The sequence below is a fragment of the Rhipicephalus microplus genome, chromosome 5 (genome assembly GCF_043290135.1).
Source record: "Rhipicephalus microplus isolate Deutch F79 chromosome 5, USDA_Rmic, whole genome shotgun sequence".
Classification (NCBI taxonomy): Eukaryota; Metazoa; Arthropoda; class Arachnida; order Ixodida; family Ixodidae; genus Rhipicephalus; species Rhipicephalus microplus.
This window is the reverse complement of record NC_134704.1, coordinates 21470485-21490360: the sequence shown is the minus strand read 5'-3', so window position 1 is coordinate 21490360 and position 19876 is coordinate 21470485. Positions and strand designations below refer to the sequence as shown.

Sequence of the window (19876 nt, the reverse complement as noted above, 5' to 3'; positions counted from 1 at the left end):
TCGTTGCATGACGAGCCTAACCTCACTCCCCCCAAAAAACAAAGAAATATCTTCTGAACATACCGAACTGAGATACGGGCCAGTATCAAGCCAGTGCAATACTTCGTGTGTTTATGCAAAGGAAACCATGTTTCCGCAGCGTGAATTCAATACTTGTTCTGTAGCTTTTCTTTATGTCTTTTTCTTTCAGCGCTTCCGACGTCGGTGCAGGCTGCAATCTCTTTTCGTTCGGACACCGGCCACAACGCGCCTGCAGGTGAGCGCAACCCTACTCTGAGAGCTTCGCAAATCTCATAAACTTTGGATTCGCGTTCCGCGTTGGAAAACATATTGCTAAAACTGAACATCGAAAAAGAAAAACGGAATCTCGGGTGCGTCCGTGACGCTCATTGGAAGCACCCGTGAATCATACACGGTGTACGATGTCGCATCTACAGGGACGTATTGAAGCATTTTTGCGTCGTTCAAGATTTCAGCGGGATGCATTAAACTCACCTTGTGAATACAGCATTATCCCGTGTGTTCCCGTGGGAATGGGTTCGCCATAAAATAAACAATAAATACGCCCGAGGTTTTTCTTATCGAACATTCTAATACGAGTGGGCTCGACGAGTTTGGCATTACAATGAACGCGACAAAATGGCTGGAATGGCTATGAGATGACAGAAAGGATGTCTCTACGTTTCTCTTCACAATATGTAAGCTTTTCTGTAAAGTATCCTCTTTGAGGCTTGTAACCCCGTTATTTATTTTCACTTTACTTCAATACCCCCTATCACTAACTTCTATTTCTATTATCTACTTTCTGAGCAGTACGTCACAATTATATACTTACAGGTGGCCGTTATCAGCCTCCTCATAAACAGTTCTCTGTTATACTTGTCTTTGCGTTCTTTGTGTATACGGGCTTTTTCTGTCAAACAGGCATGATAGCTTACAGCTTACGAAAGCGAGCAGCCTGTCGATCCTCTCATGCTTTCCTACGAATAATACTTCGTGCGAATTCTCTTGCAGGCTCAGTGGTCAACATAGAGAGCATGCAGCCAGAAAGGTAAAGGAAATGTAATCAAGGATCTCTTTATGGTGAAGACTTAAATATTAGATGAACCTAGCCAAACTGGACTTCCTATGCCTGGAAAATATTACACTCACTGCGCTGAGGCTGCCTATCACTTTAACAACTGAATTACAATGACGGGTAAACTTGACACGGCCAAAGTATTATATTCGACGACTATACCATCATGTTGTATTCGGCGATGCAGTATTGATGCATTATTAGTGACGCAGGCTTGACTGGTCTGCCCATGTCACTGCTGAGAGCATGACTGGCAGGTTGGCTACCGACGAAGCATTTTCAGCGTCGCTAGTTGTCCACAACATAACATACGAATCGGCTAGCACGTGGATTTTAGAACTGTTGCCTCGTAAGTACACCGTAGCTCCTTAAGTTGCGATTGTTTTTATCGCGCTATCTTCCGGAAAAGCATATTTAAGTTGATTTGAAAACTAATGGAATCTTTTCCTTGTACGTGTATCGCACAATTTTTGTAACTGCACGCTTTTATAGTGTAAAATAAATCGTACAAGTAAATCCGTACTCTGCATGTAAGACTCAACGTTGCGTTCTTTCTTATCTGCACTCACAAAATCTGACTAAAACAGAGGCACCTGCGGTAACATACTGCAGAAGCCACCTCGACCCACTGAGTGCCGGTTAAGTACTCCTTAATATATGAAATGGGGAAAAATGAAACCAAATGCCTGGTGTCCAGCAACGGTAATGCTGTGCTCTAGGCTGTGTTATCCTTCAGTTTTTAATGGGGCTAATTAAAAAAGCACACACCTGGCAGGTGCGGATGCTGGCGAAAACATAACGTCGTCATTTTTGAAGCGTATCGTGAATCCTCGCTATATTCAAAAGGCACCGCTTCTATGTCCCTTCTGACACAGCACAGCAGTACACATGTTTTAACGATTGCTATGAACTAAACTTACCCCGCAAGTTAGCAAATAAGATGGTGAATATGCTAAGTAACCTCATTATCTTAGGTCACAGTGTATTTGGTGTAATAATGACTTCCATTGCACGCATTTCTAAGAGGCTTACTTCATGAATACACAGCGACTAATTGAATCACTTGAAGGCCAATAAAGGGATGATAATCTTAGCAATAATATTAAGGATTTTACGAGCCAAAACAATGGTATGATTGTGAGGCACGTCGTAGTATAGATGGCTCCAGAAATTCGGACCACCTGTTATTCTATAATGCGCTGTAAGATCATACGGCACATGGTCCTCCGAATGCGACCGCTGCTGTCGATGGCGAACCCGCCACCTTCTTGTCAGCAGCCGACCACAGTGACCATTGTACCACCGAGTCAGAGAGCAAGTTGAGAGAAGAACCATGCTTTCGAAATTCACAGGAACTCCTTCAAATGTATTTTGCCGATGAAGAAAAAGATTCTGACAATAACGAATAACCTCGCGGATCAGTGCTCGCGAACGCAAGGCGTCGACTCGAGCGAGTCTTGACTAGGACGCTCCCGTCACTCGCACCGGCAGGTTCCGACGTCGCTTCGGCCTCAATCAGTCCCGGCGACCGGTGCCTCTTCGCCCGAGAAGTGGAGCGCAAACGGCGAACACGCTCCCCAACACGTGGAAATGATGTCGTCGTCGTCATCACCTCATTCTATCGGCGCGGGGGCCAGGCGCGCAACTTCGTCAATGACGCTCACCGAGCCGAAAGGAAGCGTCGTTCGCACGCGCCCTTCCGAATCGTGACGGCAGAGGCGCACACAATGGAGCGAGGAGGCGGTGGCCCTAATGAGAGGGCCGCGCGGGACCACTGGGCAAACAAGTCTCCCGAAACGCCGTCCTCTTGACGCCGTGTGCGCTCTCTTCCTGTCGGATGTGTTGGACACATGCGTGGCTGAAGCGACGACGTTTTTTTTTTCTCTCTATCTCTTGCTTCTCCACTTTGACAAACGCGTCCGCGAGCATAAACACTCGAGCGAGTGAGTGTCCACAACTTGAGAGAAGCGCCATAATTTGCTGACGAAGAAGAGGAAGCCCCCCGCAATATGTACAGCGTACCGGGCAACTCCAGATTCACCTGTGGCCATGTAAGGTGGCAGATGAAAAGAAAGAAAGAAAGAAAGAAAGAAAGAAAGAAAGAAAGAAAGAAAGAAAGAAAGAAAGAAAGAAAGAAAGAAAGAAAGAAAGAAAGAAAGAAAGAAAGAAAGAAAGAAAGAAAGAAAGAGCTGTCCTCCCACCTGCTTTGACGGTATTCGCCCTGGCTAATCACGGCGTGAAGAGGTACACTGATAGTGAAATAGTGAAAATCACTTTATTGACTAGTCCCAAGAAATATAATAGGTTGGAGGCCTAATATTACCCATCATGTCCGAAGATCCGTTAAGGTACACTGCCCAGTCTTCCTCAAATTACTTCGACTGCGCGTGATTTAGTAACTATTCATGAATGAAAGAAATGAAGTTAGTATTAGATCTCTTGACGAATGTGCTTGACTGGCACTGACAACTAAGTTGTCACTAAATCCCGCAAAACTTGGAAATTGAAAAGTGGAGAAAAAAGAGGGGGGGGGGGCGATAATTTTTTCACACCATAAAACGCCAGACTTGTTACAGTTTACGCGGAAAGTTTCAATTTCGAGTTGGATTACTTTGCCAAGCAGTCCATCGTCAGTCTCGGAAGTCGTAGTCTTCGACCTCTATAGCCTGATGATAAACCTACGAGGCTAAGAACGATAAGAAGGTTAACTGACTCCAGTTGGCGGATATATGTTGAATAATTGAAGGGAGTGGCGAACAATGACAACAGAAGAAAATAATGAATTATATAGTGCTGTCTGTAGAGATGATGCAACTTCGTGTCTTGTGGGACAAAGAAACTGTCGTCTGATTATATACTAATGAGTGTCCTCGTTTCAACCAGCGAAAAGGGGCGCCTTACTCTAGGATACGGACCAGACAGATCAAATGAAAATATTAATGTGAGTAGTGCAACAAATACTAATTAACGCATGTCAACAACCTCGCAAGACGAAAATGACCGCTGTATAACATGCAAATGCCTTTCCGTGTTTATTCGGAATGATAAGATGCGCAGAAAAAGTGCTGCAGTGCAGATTAAGCTTTGAGCCTATTCAACAAATGAAATATTGTCACGTAGCAAATACTTAGCAATATCTATCTATCTATCTATCTATCTATCTATCTATCTATCTATCTATCTATCTATCTATCTATCTTTCTTTCTTTCTCTTCAAGTGTTAGTAGACGCTGTAGGTTGTTCAACTTCAGCTATTAGTAAGGAAAGCACAGCCACCCCTGGGAAGCAAATCTTCATGTGAAGCACTTCCGGCATTGCAAGCTCCATTGATTAGAACTCTCACTGCGTGGGGTTTAAAACCAACATCCGCTGAACAGGCGTGTCGACTGCAGGCTGTTCCTCTTTTTTCTAATTTTCCTATCGCCGTCTTATCGATGCGACTGCAAACTACGAAATTTTCATCAGTCTACGCGTCTGTTCTTTCACGTGACGCAGCGTGATGAAAGCCGCACGTAGATGAGCTGGCCCGTAGCATGAGTGTGCGTGAGGACCTTCGAGACCCTTGGTTTGAAACACCGCCGTAGCGCCATGGACTCGCACCAGAGCTCGTCAAACCACAGGCGCGAAAGGAAGGGAAAAGGATACAGATGCTGCAGCGGAGAAGGCCGCACGCCAGCTTCGAGGCCGCGTGAAACAAAGAAGCCGCTTTTTCCGAGTCCTCATTTCCGGATCCACTGAGCGCGTCCGACCAGCGACGCCGATAAAAAGCTTGGCCTGCGCTATTTTTCGGCACATTTAAGATAATCCCCAACGTAGCGGGTTCATACTTTTGCACGTGTTTTCTTTTTTGTTGTTGTTGTTGTTGTTGTCGCCATCTTGTAGAGTCTACCAAATCTTTAGCTATTGTGCATGAGTGGCAGTTTTTTGTCTGTATCTTTTCCATACGACTATATTAATATTCAAAAAAGGAGAGAACAAGTGCATACCCACGAAGCCTATGTCCACGAAGCAAATTTTTGTAATTTTATTTCTTAATATAGCGCTGAGAGACAAAAACATGGCATCTGCACACAATAGTTAAAGTTTAGGCTGACATTACAGTTCATTCCCTTAGCAACGACTCAGAAAATGTTTTGCCACACCATTCTTTTTTCTACTTTCACGCAAACAATGATGAGAGCAGCAACGCTAGGGAAGGCCGCGGCGGCACTTTCCGGCGGTTTGTGTACGTGCCACTGAAACCTTGTTTTAAGTTTAGCTTTTAAATTAATTCCTCGCAGGCCTTCACGCAGTAAAACAAACTGTTTGGTTTTTCGTTTCGTCAATTCAGTTCATTTACCAGAACCCCAACATCCCTCCCACACCTTCAACCCGAAAAATTTTTACGTTGCTATTTTCTACTTAGCTTCAATTTTTCTTTACGTTTCTGAATGTTTACAGCCTTATAAGCTTCTCGACCGATATTCTCTCGAGCGTGGGCTCATCGGGAATCAGCCGTTTTTTATACGGCAATCTTGTCTGGAGGTCACTTGTCATTTCGCTTTGTCACGTTTTATTACTGCCTGGATATGAACGCATGACCGTCGCTATTACCTGTAGCAACTGAATTGTATTCCTAAGTACTTAGATTTGATTGATATGTGGGGTTTAACGTCCCAAAACCACTATATGATTATGAGAGACGCCGTAGTGGAGGGCTGCGGAAATTTAGACCACCTAGGGTTCTTTAACGTGCACCCAAATCTGAGCACACGGGCCTACAACATTTCCGCCTCCATTGGAAATGCAGCCGCCGCAGCCGGGATTCGAACCCGCGCCCTGCGGGTCAGCAGCCGAGTACCTTAGCCACTAGACCACCGCGGCGGGGCTCCTAAGTACTTGGACGAAGGTCCCCATGAAGGATGGCAAAAGGCGGCAGGAATCATTGCGCAATGCGAGAGAAGTAAAAAAGCGTAGCAGACAAGGCATGCACACACCAACCTCCACCCCGTTTTTAAAGACGATAGTCTTTCTTGGGGAACTTCAACAAAACAATTTTGGTCTGTCTGTCTGTACATTTGTCTGTTTGTCCGCTCTAACGATACCTCAAACAACACCAAACGGCCAACCACTTCCGCAGCGCCCACCAATGTTTCTCAAGGTTTAGCGTTCATAGTTGTGCGATTGTCAATTGAAAACCAATTATCGCGCATATCTGAGGCGCCACAACAACGCTTCGGTGTTTTCAATGTCTATCTTTATACTAGAAGAGGCACACACAAGTAACTAACTCTAAGGAATGTAGCATTTAATCGCGCTGCGCTGACAGTGCAACATGCCAATGGCTGCGAAGAGGGAATGAGAGGCTGGAGAATAAGGCTTTTAGTTTCCAACGCTTTGCTACGACGTCGCAGTGGTGGCACCAGCCCGTCGCTTTGCGTTCTACACCTTATCACCTCCGAGACTGGTGCGCATCTTTCTCCGCGAGCTGCACGCCTTCGTTTTCGAAGATAACTGCCAGATGGCACTTGTGTCTAACGTGTTGAGATGCGCTCGTTCGCCTCCGCCACACGCTCGAGGCACTCTAACGCAGCGCCTGCAGAATACCATTCACAACTTTTCTTGCGCAGAACATCAAATAAACGTTTTGTTCACTCTCTCTAGACGCAAGACTATCGTCTTTCGACGGCACTTACAGTGTAACCTGTAGATTCGGGCCATTTTTTTTCGCTGTAAGAAAATGCTGCTGTTTTTGTGTGTGTGTGTGTGTGTGTGTGTGTGTGTGTGTGTGTGTGTGTGTGTGTGTGTGTGTGTGTGTGTGTGTGTGTGTGTGTGTTTGCAGCGAAAGGTGTTTTGAGATCCCAACAAGGGCTGAGTGCGGCGCCGTTGTTGTCCACCGCCGCTGTCCGTGTTTGTAATCGCTATCGCACGAAATAAGAAAAAAAAACTCAGTAAATCAAAACACCAAGAACATAATGACTTTCGAACCAGAGTCCTCTGCCTGCCAGCCCTGCATTCTACCGCAGAGCCATGAATGTGCTTGAGACTCCGTTGCAAGGAGTCTCAAGCACCTTCCTTTAGGCAGGCGCTTGATGTCAGGAAAGGAATCGCGTTAGTTTGAGTATTAAAGCATTTTATAACAGCAAAAAAAACCAACCAGGCGTAACACATTGCAAATCGCGTAACCAGTGGGTCGTCCAGTTCTCCAACCCATTACAAAAGCTTGTTCTTAATCACCTATCGGCTTTGGCGCATACCCACCTCTATAATATATCGTCGTCAAGCCACTGAATAAAAATGTGAACAAAATTTCTTACAAGTCTGTAGTGGATATCATGCTTCTTTGATGAATGACGACAGATAGCATAGTAATTCACTAAACAAAATGATTATTTATGGGGTAGCGGATACCCAGCAAGTGTGCTTGTAGCAGTTATCCAAAGAATGTTAAAAAAAGACTTTAAAAGTCCATTTTTCCAGCTTTTGCAGTGACTTTGCTGCGCGTTCCGTGCGCAGACCTGGCAATTTGTTTGTTTTTTGTTTTTTTAACAAAGACTCCCTTATATGTGCGCGGTGTAAAAAGCATGCGTCTTATTGCGATGCCAAATCGAGTTGCAGTTGTTCTTTCGCCAGTATCATCACTGATTTCATTTATCGAGTCGTCATGTTCCGAACTCTTTACAAAACCAAGATCCCGTCTTTCGACGTAGTTATAGGGTCATCACTGTCAGCGTTACTTCTGTTCAGTCCAACTCTTTTGGAATCCTTTAAGGAGCCTAATGGGAAATAACGGCGGAAAAAATCGGACAGTTCGTTTCGCGACGACAGGATTCTTCGACACACATATGCTAAAAGGCAAAAAAAAATCAATGGAAAAAATTCAAGCTTCTACAGCCTTAAACCGAACACGCATGGTGGCGACGTCGAGTGTGCCCTTGCAGCAGGATTTCGCAAACAAAAGCAGCCGCTCTTTGGCTTCGCCACACGACACTCGCATGGCCGTGTTCGCCGGCTGATTAATGCTTCCTAATTACGCTCGTGTTGCGAGTGCAAATGCAAAGTAGGGGTGCCATATTTGTTTTTGTGTCACTGCCAAAGCTGCTGCTGCTGTTGCTGCTTGTCGAGCCGTGTCACTCTGCGGCATCAAAAAAAAACAAAAACAAAAATATTCCCGTGCGTTACCCAAACTTCATTCACTTTTCCTTCATTCACTCTGTCTGATACACTCGATTCCTCAGCCTACATGTGGCTTTCTTTTTTTTTCTTCTTTCATTCTTCGCTCTTTCCACAGTGCATTCATTAAGCTCTGGAAGAGGAACGGCAACTTCATCTGCTTTCAAATTATGCGCAAATGGCGTTTACTCGCTTTTTTGTCTGCTCTGAGCTTGCAATACTTTGCAACTGTATCGCACTTTGATTTTTTTTTCCTTTTCTTCCTTCAGCTGCTTACTCTTCTTGAAAGGAGTGATCGGAAGATTTCTACCGTTCTGAGCTGAGGCCCAATTTTTTTTCCCGGGTATCCATCTAATCTACATAATATAACACAATGTTCTTCTTTTCATACTCGCGTCGTGCTAAGCGTCCATCGTTTTCCCCGGGAAGTCAAGGCTTGCTATTGGAGAGGCGACGCGCTTTTCTGTTTCATGGGGTTCTTGCACCATATCTTTGTTTCTGTGTTTTTTTCTTCCTATTTGGGGTCGTACTAGTAATAATTACTCTTTCAGTTGTTAGCTAGGAGCTGCGGGAAAATTCACGCATCTTCGCGAAGTGAATTGTGAATAGTCAGTGAAGCTAGATGCTAAGGTCCATAATGTGTACGTTGAAGTCGCCGTCTTCAGTATACAGGGTTGGAGTTTGTAAGTGTTTTGCATTGTTAGTCACAATGTATGAGTGGTATTAGTCTATTGTTAAACCTTTTTTTCTGTGTCTCACATCTGTTACCCGTTCGTTGCGCTATAATATATAAATTGAGTGACATATAAATTGACAGAGAGATATAAAGTGAGCAATGCGCTGCTTCGGGCTAATTGGTAATCCACAATTACAAGCTTCAAAGCGCTAAAAATCTTGCACAAAAAACAAAAAGACACGACAGGCACAATGCCTTGCGCCACTCGCCTAATCTAACACTTTTCGCACAAAAGACAAAAGTCACGACATGCACAAACGCTTGTGCCTGTCGTGCGTCTCAGTGTTTTGGACGAGCGGCGCAAGCCAGTGGAGCCCTGGAATTGGGGCCCCAAACAACATGGTTCCGAGTACCCCTTTTCTACCCCTTTCCTCAAGATATAGTTTTGTTCTTTTTCTTGTTCCACGCTACGAAGCTTCACAAGAGAGAAAATAACAGAGAATACGAAGAGCGCAACATGATAGAATACGTACAGCGTACATACGTCTTCAGCAAAAATTATCATCTTGTCAATGACCGAAAAATTGAAAAAGATGCAAACAAAATAAATAACAATATTCAGTTCGAGTGAGTATTCAACCCAGGCCGTTTGCGGGGCAAGCAGATGTTGTACGACAAAGCGATGCTATACTGCTTGAAATCGCTTCCGTAAATGGCACTGTACGAACGTCGTGTGAAAGTATAAATCTGCTCAACGCATGTCATATTGCCTGACAGAAGCGTAGAATCTTGCCAGGTGTCAAAACATTTGAATTGGGCGACAAGGGCACGCTTTAGAAGTCCACCCATTACAAATAACTATATTTAACCGTCGTCAGCTCCAAAAACAAGGCTCCCGTTCTGGGTGCCATAACACCTTATAACATTTTTTTTTTCCTCTTGTGCGTCTTTGTCTCTTTATAGAACGACAGCATACAACAGCCTAAACCTCGAAAGGTCTCCACACTCTAATAAAATTCAATAAAAAAGAGTTAAGATAGCGAATTCGTGAAGCCTTTTCCCCACAAGTGCGGAAAGCTACAGACGAGAACAACGAAGACAGCCTAAATCATGCACCTTTCGTGAATTTGTTTTTTTTTTTATTCAGATTGCTTGGACATTCTCATAAAAAGCTATTTGATCCACAGCTTTGCATGAGCGAGAATTTTCAACACTTCTGCAACTTTCTTTTTTGTAGCTTCCCATTCTTTTCTTATGTTTTTATGCATTAGGAAAAATCCCTGCTTCACACAATAAACGTTTATTCCTGCTCCTCATCTATGCTATTTTCCCTAAAACCTTGTCCCCCATCTTTCCCAATTCTTAACTTCACTCAGTAGACTAAAAGCCGAAGGCCTCCTGGTTTTTATGAGCCTGCACCGTGGCAAGCAATCTCATACATTGTCGTTATCATTTTATTTTATACTTTTGGTCGTCACCACTCAAGACATATCCTAAAATATACACGAACATTCCTTTTTATTTAAGACAGTGCCACATAAAATTAAAAAAAAATCGCGGGTCTTATTCAATTTTCTAGTCTGTAGGTCGCTCATCTTAAGAATAATAGCGCGTTATCCCCCTATTCTTTTGCTATCTCCTAGGCTAAAACCACGATGCTTTCAATTTCGACGAGAAATTGGGAAAAAAAAACAAGACAAAAGCTCATTACTGCCAGCCATGCAAGCTGTAGCACCGATAAGAAACCGGCCACCTGGTTCTTGGTTCACCTGCGTAGATACACTCAGGAAGACCTCCTCTGCCTTTATGTTTTTTATCGCTCGTCATTCTTCCCTTTCCACTAATTATGTATGCTTCCATTCACTCTGCTGTGTTGCTTTATCGTTTCAGAAAAATAATGTCTCTACATTTTTTTTTCTTTTTTCTGCATTCAACTTCTTCGTCTTGTCGTCGTCATCGTCGTCGTCGTCTTTGTAGTAGCAGCAGTAGTATTGGTACTAGTTGTGAAGGAAGAGAATTTTCTAGGGCTCGTTATTTGGTCTGATGCAACCTTAAAGAAAACCAGCAGACGATGAAGCGAACGAAGGTATAGATGACGTAATTGTACTGTTCTTAAGTGCACTGTAGCAGTTCTGAAACAGATGTGAATAATGTTTAGTGGACGAAAAGACAACATGCCGCTGGTGGTGACCGAGCTTGCGACCATCGGATTACTTGTCCGACGCCTACCAACTGACCTATCATGGCGGGCGTCCCCTTATCGGGCATTCGTGTGTGTGTGAACCCTGAGAGCGTTGGTAAGCGCCACTCTGAGCTATGAGGGTCAGTGTGCAACACTGTTTCTTTGTGTCAGACGGCGTCGCGTTAAGGGTGTTTAAGGCTGTGTCAAAAAAGCAAACGAGCCTCCAATAATTCTCTCCTTTCCTTCATTCGATCATAGAGACAGTCTCGTTCCGGCAGAGTCAGTTCCCTCAGGTAGTATGCGAGGGCTTATTAGTCAGCTGTGCTCTCACTAAAGGTTCAAGCGCTAACTGACACTACCTGGTAAAAAGAGTGTTCCACACCTGCTCCAATGGATAAGAGCGGCGCTGCGTCATCATCGGAGCGTCATCATCGTATTTTTTTTCCTTCGTGAAAGCGGCGAAACTAAATCACGATGATGATGACACTGCAAGTCATAATGGTGATGTTCGAAATGATTACACTCATGACTACTTGTACCTAAACCACCATCGTCCTCGTGACCCTTTCAGCATGGCGGTCGAGTGGTTGTCATGAAGTGGAATGGGCTCTTTTTTTTCATTTATTTATTCCTTTTTACTTTCTTCTTCCGTTTAATCTTGCTTCCGATTATTTCTTCATTTCTTTCCTGTGCCTCTCACCCCTCTTTTTGATCGTTCATTTCTTTCGAATGTCATATTTTCGTTTCCACCAATAACATTGCAGATTTACTTCGTCTTTCAGAGCAGCTTTTTTCATCTTCATTCCCTACCTCTTCCGCTCTCCTCTTCATTTTTTCCCGCCTCCAACACCACCGCACTATCTCACACTTACGAAGGGTGTCTTCCACAAAACCCAGGCGCCACCGCCACCGCCGGGGCTCTACATTCTTCCCACACTTGCCGCTTGGATGCATGAGCGAGTCGCTTGATCGGGGGCCTTCTTCCAATACCCCCGATGGCGTAGCTCCTTTGCGCAGTTCTTTCCAACAAGACTTATTTCGCTCGACTGTGGTCGCCTTCCATTTCTCTTCATCCCCGTTCCGCTCAAAGAACTAGCGTAGCGATGGCGCGAAATAGAAGAAAAAAAATTGTCCCCGTCTGGCTTTGACGGTGCGCAAAGCATTGCGAGCGAGCGTACCAGGCTCATTGCTTCCCGACTCCCGTTAGAGGGCGTAGTGAAAGTGAATGTAGACGTCACTACCGTACTCGCGCGTGATTAATCAGCTGCGTGCTTGTGAACGTGAGGTGCCCAATCACGATGAATATTATTTCCAACACAGCGTCTGCAATGGAAGGGACTTTAGGTTTTCAAAGCGATACCATTAAACATTGAGTGGGTAAAAAGTATTAACAAGTGCTAGCCTGGTGATTATTTTTATGGCAATGCCATCGTGCAGTGTTGGTGCTAGTCTGGTCATGTATTGCGAGCTGCAAATCATATTGAGTGCGAACAGACATAGTGCCTATATCTCACAGCTTCACGCTTTATGAGCAGCATGAACTAAAGCGCTGGGCTCCGGAGCTGTCGTTATATGAGTGCGAGATTAGCGAGACGCTGATGCCAAGCTTAATTCTAGTCACTCTAATACTTGTTTTAATTCATTGTCTACGTAAGAGATGTCCACCTGTATAGCCATGTATTGCAGTGTTTTTTTTTCATTCGCTGTTGCTAATTCCGCTATATTTCCTGCATGAAACAATATCGGAAAGGCGTGCGCAGCAACTAAAAAGTATTCACCTGCTATAACGAACACACGTCAAGAAAATGAAGCACAAAAAGTTTCATTAACTCCATCAAAAACCTCACTGTGTCCCTTATGTGTTCGCCTATAGAGTACAGTTGAGTATAAGGCCTACATGCTGGGGAATGTGCGGCACACACCCACGCTAGGTTTTTACGGCCCACACCCACACGTGGAAGTCAGTGACAATCAGCCACGCTGGGTAATCTGCGGCACACACCCACGCCATAGACTTCTTCGCCTAAGATAACTAAGGCGAGAGCCATGTTCTTTTTTTTTCTTGGTTCATGGGTCGATTCTCCGCCACGCCACTGCGAAAATTTCCCGTAGCTAACGTGGTGGCTCCGTGATGGGCCCACTTAAACGAGGATGTCATGTGATGACAGCGTTACGTGACGTCATAATCTTGTTTTCACAGTAATGTCATCATTACGTCCCGAATTTCGGCAGCCTGTGACGTCATCTCGGCATGATAAATATCTCCATCTCTCGTGTTGACGCTAAATCCGCGGGACGCTGATGCCATCTGTAAATTTTCACGTTCGATGAGGCACCTAAGGCTTTTGCTTTAAGTATCACCACTGAAGCACTCCGTACAGATTGTTAACCGGCGAAGCTTAAACCAGCCGCTCCCAAGTTTATAACGGATTCTTTTCGATGCTTAATTCGAGTCCTTCTCAATTAATGGTTACGTGTGCCAAGAAATACTAAAGAAACTGTCTACCGTCCTTCACTGCATTTCTGTTTTGTGTTGAGACAAAAAGCGTACCGTATCAAGTGTCTAACTTTCCAGCGGTTTCTCTAGAAAGTGTGTACAAATTTTCAAAACAGAGTTTTTTCAATAGAATGGAAAGGTGGGCTAGTTGGTAATTCATGATGGTTCAACGAACTGGGAGCGCGGGGGTAAACACAGACACAAAGCAAAGAGGAGGCACACAGCACGAGCATTGGTTGTCATGCTTTGTGTCTGTGTTTACCCCCGCGCTCCCAGTTCGCTGAACCATCAAAAGTTGTTTTTCATCCACATTTGGTCGCCTTCCATCGATGGTATGAATCCCCACAAGAATGATCGGCGGAGGCGATGACAATTGTACAGCCGGTGAAAGTCGAAAACTGAAACGAGTGGTTTTTGCAGGCTTCCTCAAGTTTTACATATTAATAAAACAAATACCTTAGTGGTAATTTAAGGCACGCACACACAATTTTTTTTGTTCTTATGAGCGACGGCGTTAGCCATGCTCGCGTTTCTCGGCTGTTTGCAGGTGCCATGCAAACAAGGGAACAAACTGCCAGCAGCGCCACCGTGCGCCTATTTGAATGCGTGAGAAGAAAAAAAAACCAAAAAATCAGTCTCTGGCGCAACCTGAAGCTGCCTCAAGTGCGTAAAATGCAATTTCAAGTTATACATGCTTGTTTTTGTGCAAAATAGGTCTACCTGCGAAGATTTTCTGTCCTACCAGTAGATTGAACACATGGCTGTTGAGTGACGCTATAAGCGGTCATTTTTTTTTTTTGTCGACTTTTAACAAAGTTAAAAATATAATCTCTTTTTTATAGGAAAAAAACATGCTCGTTATCGCCGATGTGATGAACGACCTTTTCGTTCACGCCGCAATCAAAAAAGCTTTTTTCTTTTTTTTTTTGAGTGGTAGGAAGTTCCTTTATTTAGCGTTTGCCGCTCGTTTGTTCCTTTCTTAGTCTTTAGTGGACCTGGTCTCAGTAGTGGCGCTTGCCTAAAGTCAGTGGAAAGTACTTGCTAAATGTTTTTGCACGCATCATCATCATCATCATCATCATTATAGACATTGTCGTCCTCATCGTCATCGTCAATCTGACTGCGCCCACCGCAGGGCATAGGTCCCTCTCAAGTGCTGCCAATCACTCCGGTTCTGTGCTTTCTCCTGCCGCATTATAACCCCAAACGTATTAATCTAATCTGCCCACGTAACTTTGTATGCCTTCCACGCATTTGCCTCCTCTTGGAACGTTCAGTCAGTTAGTTTTAGTGATCTGTGGTTATCCTGCCTACTCCCTACGTTCCCGGCCCATGTCCATTTTTTTTTTACTTGATTTCAACTATGATATATATCCCTATGCCCCGTTTCTTCCCTAACCTACTTTGTTCTCTTCCTATCCCATAACGTTACACTCATCATTTCTCTGAAGTAACAAGCCCCCAATAAGTACGATCGCTCTGAAAGGACGCAGCACGAGCGCATATTAAAAACTGAAAGTTTTCATTTCAAGACGAATGCTCTTATATATGCATGACACGCATGTACGTCACCACAGACCAATAATTTTAACACCAACAACGTGAAATAACAAACACCACTCCTATAACCGTTATTTCACGTAGTTGATGATAATAGGGGTGTCTTGGGGGCACGTATATGCGTGTTATACATATGTAAGGGTGTTCATTTCGAAATCAAAATTTTCAGTTGCTAGTAGGCGTTAGTATATTGTGCCCTTTCTGGGTGTTCGTAATTATTGGTGCTTGTTTCATCATGAACTTATACCAGCATGCCCGACTGGCAGTTATTCTAAATATCATTTCGCTATTCACATGAGGCTTCTCCCCATAAGTGCACAGAAATCTTTCTCTCCCCCCCCCCCCTTTTTTTTTTTCATTGCTCGCTGGTTCGTCCTCAGTTTGTTTGATTTGTGGGGTTTAACGTCTCAAAACCACCATACGATTATGAGAGACGCCGTAGTGGAGGGCTACGGAAATTTCGACCACCTGGGGTTCTTTAACGTGCACCCAAATCTGAGCACACGGGCCTACAACATTTCCGCCGCCATCGGAAATGTCGTCCTCAGTTTGAACCCTCGTTGTAAGCCTCTAGGATTCTTCTGTGACGCACATAGGACAGGAGAGTTTTCACACCGTTTAGTAGTACAACGGCTTCGATGTATAAAAAAAGAACTCTATCCGTTCGCGAAAGCAGCCTTTATGAAGGCGGATTTAGTTATCTGCCTGACAGTCTGTTGAACCAACGCTCACGTGGATGGTCACGATTAATTAAATTACTAGTCCATTTATTTAAGAACGACGTAGGCGGGCTTTTTGTTTCGCTCGTGTTTGTTCACCGATTAGTGTGGAGAAGATGTTAGCAAGCCAGAAAGACAAGAAAAAATAACTTTAGAGAGCGTGTTTGCGCCAAAAAAAAATAATATAAACTAAGAAAAGAACCAATACCGGAAAGTTCTGTGGTCAAAAAGTTCGCCCCGAACTAAAAGAGGATTCGCGGAGGAAGCCGAGAAATAATTGGGCGGCACCTACGTTCAAAGCTCAGTGCCGAGGCAGTAAGAGACAACATGTTGCTATCGGCGGCACAGCTATACGTGGGAGGAGGTATAAGGCCTATACGCCGCCGCAGATAAACGTAGAGAGAGAGAGAGAGAGAGAAAGAGAGCGCACGCTCCGGACGGGGCGAACTTAATCCTACAAAGGAAGCGGCCCGTAAGCAAACATTGATCGCCTAAAGTAAACAAGTGCCGCTTCTTGTTCGAGCGAGTGACAACTATAAAGCCTCTTAAAAGGAAGCGAGTTCCTTTCAGCCGAGATCCGTTCCCTTTTCTTTCAGAATTCCTCGAGAAATAAAGAAAATAAAGTGGGGCGACAAACGAAGCGCGGTTGACTCGGCTTCTTGCAGTCTGACAAACGAGGGCAGGGCATCTTTCTTGTTGTGATTTCTAAAATTCGCCCTTTGTTTGATTAGGAAGGCAGCTCGAAAAAGAAACGCCGTGTTTCTATAGGCCTGTCATCCTGTAGCTCGAATGTTTGCTCCCAGCGATACGTAGAGAGTTCGTTTTTATTGTATCAGTTTGATCCACTGTCTTGCATTTCGAATGCGTTACTTTGCCAAAAGGTCGGGGATTAGATTGGCCCCTTTGATTGGAGAACTTGTACTGTTTCTTTTAATTGCGATTCGCGATACGATGAAGCCAACGCTCTATGTAATCAACTGAATCATACTTCAAATAAATATTCCTTCATATATCAATGTAAAATTCATAAAGAAAAAGGAAATTAAGGAGGACGAAGAAGACAACTTGTTGCAATCAGAATTTTAAGACGTCTTCGAAACGAATACAGCGCCTTTTATTCTCCTGTTGATTCTTGCGAAGGAAAAGAGGAAAAACCAGTAATCGATCAGTCAGTCGAGTGATTAAATAACTGATTTATGCGCTTGTCCACTGGTCCAACTATGAGTCAGTCAAGCAAGTCTATTTGGCCTTTATATGTATATTTTTTATGAAATAGCAATACGACAATAATTTATTCGATGACAATCGAAATGGGCGTAGTCTTTACTGGGCAAGATGTCTGCTAGTCGATGACGCTCTTTTTTTATATATCTGAAGGAATCGCTGACTTCCGAACGTACATATTTAGAAACAAAAAGCGTAAAACCGGTGTTCCGTCGTCTACAGATAGCCGCGAAGAAGCTACATGCCTATGTTATAGCACTGTGTATAATTGCATTGTTGCTTTCACCAGTGAACACGAGCTGTCTGCAAGCATCTGCTAATTTTTATACAAACTTTCTTGTATACACATTAGAGATGTTGTTTAAAATGTATTTTAATACACAAGGACCGTGAGAAGAAACTTAACGTTACAGGGACTAAATGTTCGCACTCTTCAACATCTTCGCTACTGCATTCTCTCGATGTCCGCGCCTCTGTCTGTCTGTCTGTCTGTCTGTCTGTCTGTCTGTCTGTCTGTCTGTCTGTCTGTCTGTCTGTCTGTCTGTCTGTGAGTGTGTGTGTGTGTGTGTGTGTGTGTGTGTGTGTGTGTGTGTGTGTGTGTGTGTGTGTGTGTGTGTGTGTGTGTGTGTGTGTGTGTGTGTGTGTGTGTGTGTGTGAGAGAGAGAGAGAGAGAGAGAGAGAGAGAAACAGAGAGTAATAAACAACTTTGTATATACTGCACACACGTGTTGTCATCATTCACCTCGTGAATGATGACACGCGAATGAAATTGCGCGTTAATTCATGAATGGAAATTGTAAATTCGTGAATGAAATTTGCGCGTTAAGAGGTGCTGGTTAAGCTATAGTGAGTATCAATGCAATTGATACACTCAGGAGTCACTCGTCCAGATTGTTCACTTAGAGTTTGAAAGTTCCCTTGCTTCGGATGTCAAAGAAAAAAGTGTGCGTTGAAGAAATTGCAAGGCGTTCATAGAAGAGCCCCGACACACTTCAGATGACAAGGTGGCTTTAGCACGTCGAGCACGGAATCAGAGGCTGTTGCCACTAAAGGCACTGACGCATCGCACCAACTATTCAAAACACAAAAAATAACAGAAAAGGACAAGCGCTGGTCTAAGAACTGAAAATATATTCGAAAATCAACGTACACAGAGATAGCCGAGGCGTGCCACATGGCAAAGTGTGTCGGCAATTGCCTTAGCCAGCCATCAGTTACATTGTGAGAACGTGATCAGGTGTAATATTGCGAGGCGCCTGGTGCATATACGCATTCTTCGAAATAAATTTTCATGTGTTAGACCAGCGCTTTGTCCTGTCTCCTTCTTTTCTGTTTTCACTATATGCACTACACAATGATGCCCAGGTTCCAACTCGTCCGCCTTTTAGTTCTACTACAACTCTGATAGACCGGCTGTAAAACTGCAATTAGGAGATCCGAGGACAAAGCCGCATATATTTCCGTATTTCCACACTCACTCTTATGTCGGATTAACACCAAACGGGAATAACTCGCCCCAATATGTTCCAACCCCCTTGATAAGTGTCTTCCTCTAACGTCGCTTCTACATTCTTATGTCATCGTTTCCTCCTACAGTATCCTACTGCCACGCGCATTTCTTATTTTCACTTTCGTTTCATTCGGATTTCGTCTAGACAGCTAGTCATAAATGCGGAGCGCGAACTACGTCTCATTGTTCGAGGAAATTCGTGATTATTGCAGATTGCTTTGTTAAGATTGCGCGCAGGACGCCATCACTCGAGTTTGTTCCAGAGCTTGCGCGACGACCAGTGATAGGGATGGAATAGTTGACGGCTCATGCATAAAGCAGGCCGGCGCTCTGTTCACTGCCATCAGTGCCTGTGTGTATCACTGTAATCTGGCTTTCTTTACCGGCCACATGTTCGGCCAAACAACATATACAAAGACAGGGAGGTTGACCAAAAGAAGGCTTTGGTTTGCTACCCTGTGCTTGGGAAGGAGAAAAGGGGGGTAAAAAGTGAGAGCTAAAACAACAAGAGTTAGTGACAGTAGGGTAAATGATGTGACAGGAGGCTATGTAAATTGAGTGTTACGAAACAAGATCCACGAAGCTAGCGATACAGCGATTGAAAGCCTGTTTGCGAGCGAGGATTCAATTCGAAGTTACTGTCGCGGGCCTTTACATAACAGGCATATGTGCCATCGTCTTTGTCCTCCCATTGAGGGAATATCGCGCTCAGATTTGTTTCGTCTCCCATGGCTCTTGTATTCGCGAATTGAAAAGAGCAAAAAAAAAACCTACCCGGAACAATTTTTTTTTTGCAATTCCGACTCTTTTTTATTTGCTTTATTTTTAATTCTCGATTCACTTACTTTTACATCAGGTCTTTAAGAGGCCGCGATAGACCGCGTCAACGTTAAACAAGAAAAAAAACTGGTATAATAATGCGACAAATACTAGAAAAATCCGGGGCTCATATATCGCACCGCACACTGAGCGAGCATTCTGAAAGGCGGGAGGAATTCGATTTGATACTCCGTTATAAGTGCAGGCGTATAGAAGCTACGGGACCACGCTCTGGGGAAGAATTGGCGATCGAAGGAGAAAAAGAACAGAGAAGATGTTTATTCTTCCTTACGACTCTCCAGAGGGCTATTCAATTTCTTCCCTAAAGAAGTGTATATCGGATGCCGCCCTTTTAATGTTGCCCCGTCGGCGACCCCAGTTGAAAAACCGGAGCGTCTAGATCTGACCGAGTATGTAGGCGTGCTGCTGCGTCTCCTCATTGGTCGACGGCTTGCTACA

At 44.1% G+C, this 19876-nt stretch overlaps 1 protein-coding gene across 1 annotated transcript in view; it reads left to right on the top strand.

Moving 5' to 3' along the window:
- Window positions 1–204: 204 nt before the first annotated feature.
- Window positions 205–19876, top strand: part of LOC119173479 (potassium voltage-gated channel protein Shaw) — a 149004-nt gene continuing 129332 nt past the window's right edge. Inside the window, exon 1 of the mRNA XM_075894958.1 lies at window positions 205–256. The gene's annotated coding sequence lies outside the window, so the exon portion shown is untranslated. The remainder of the gene's footprint in view (window positions 257–19876) is intronic.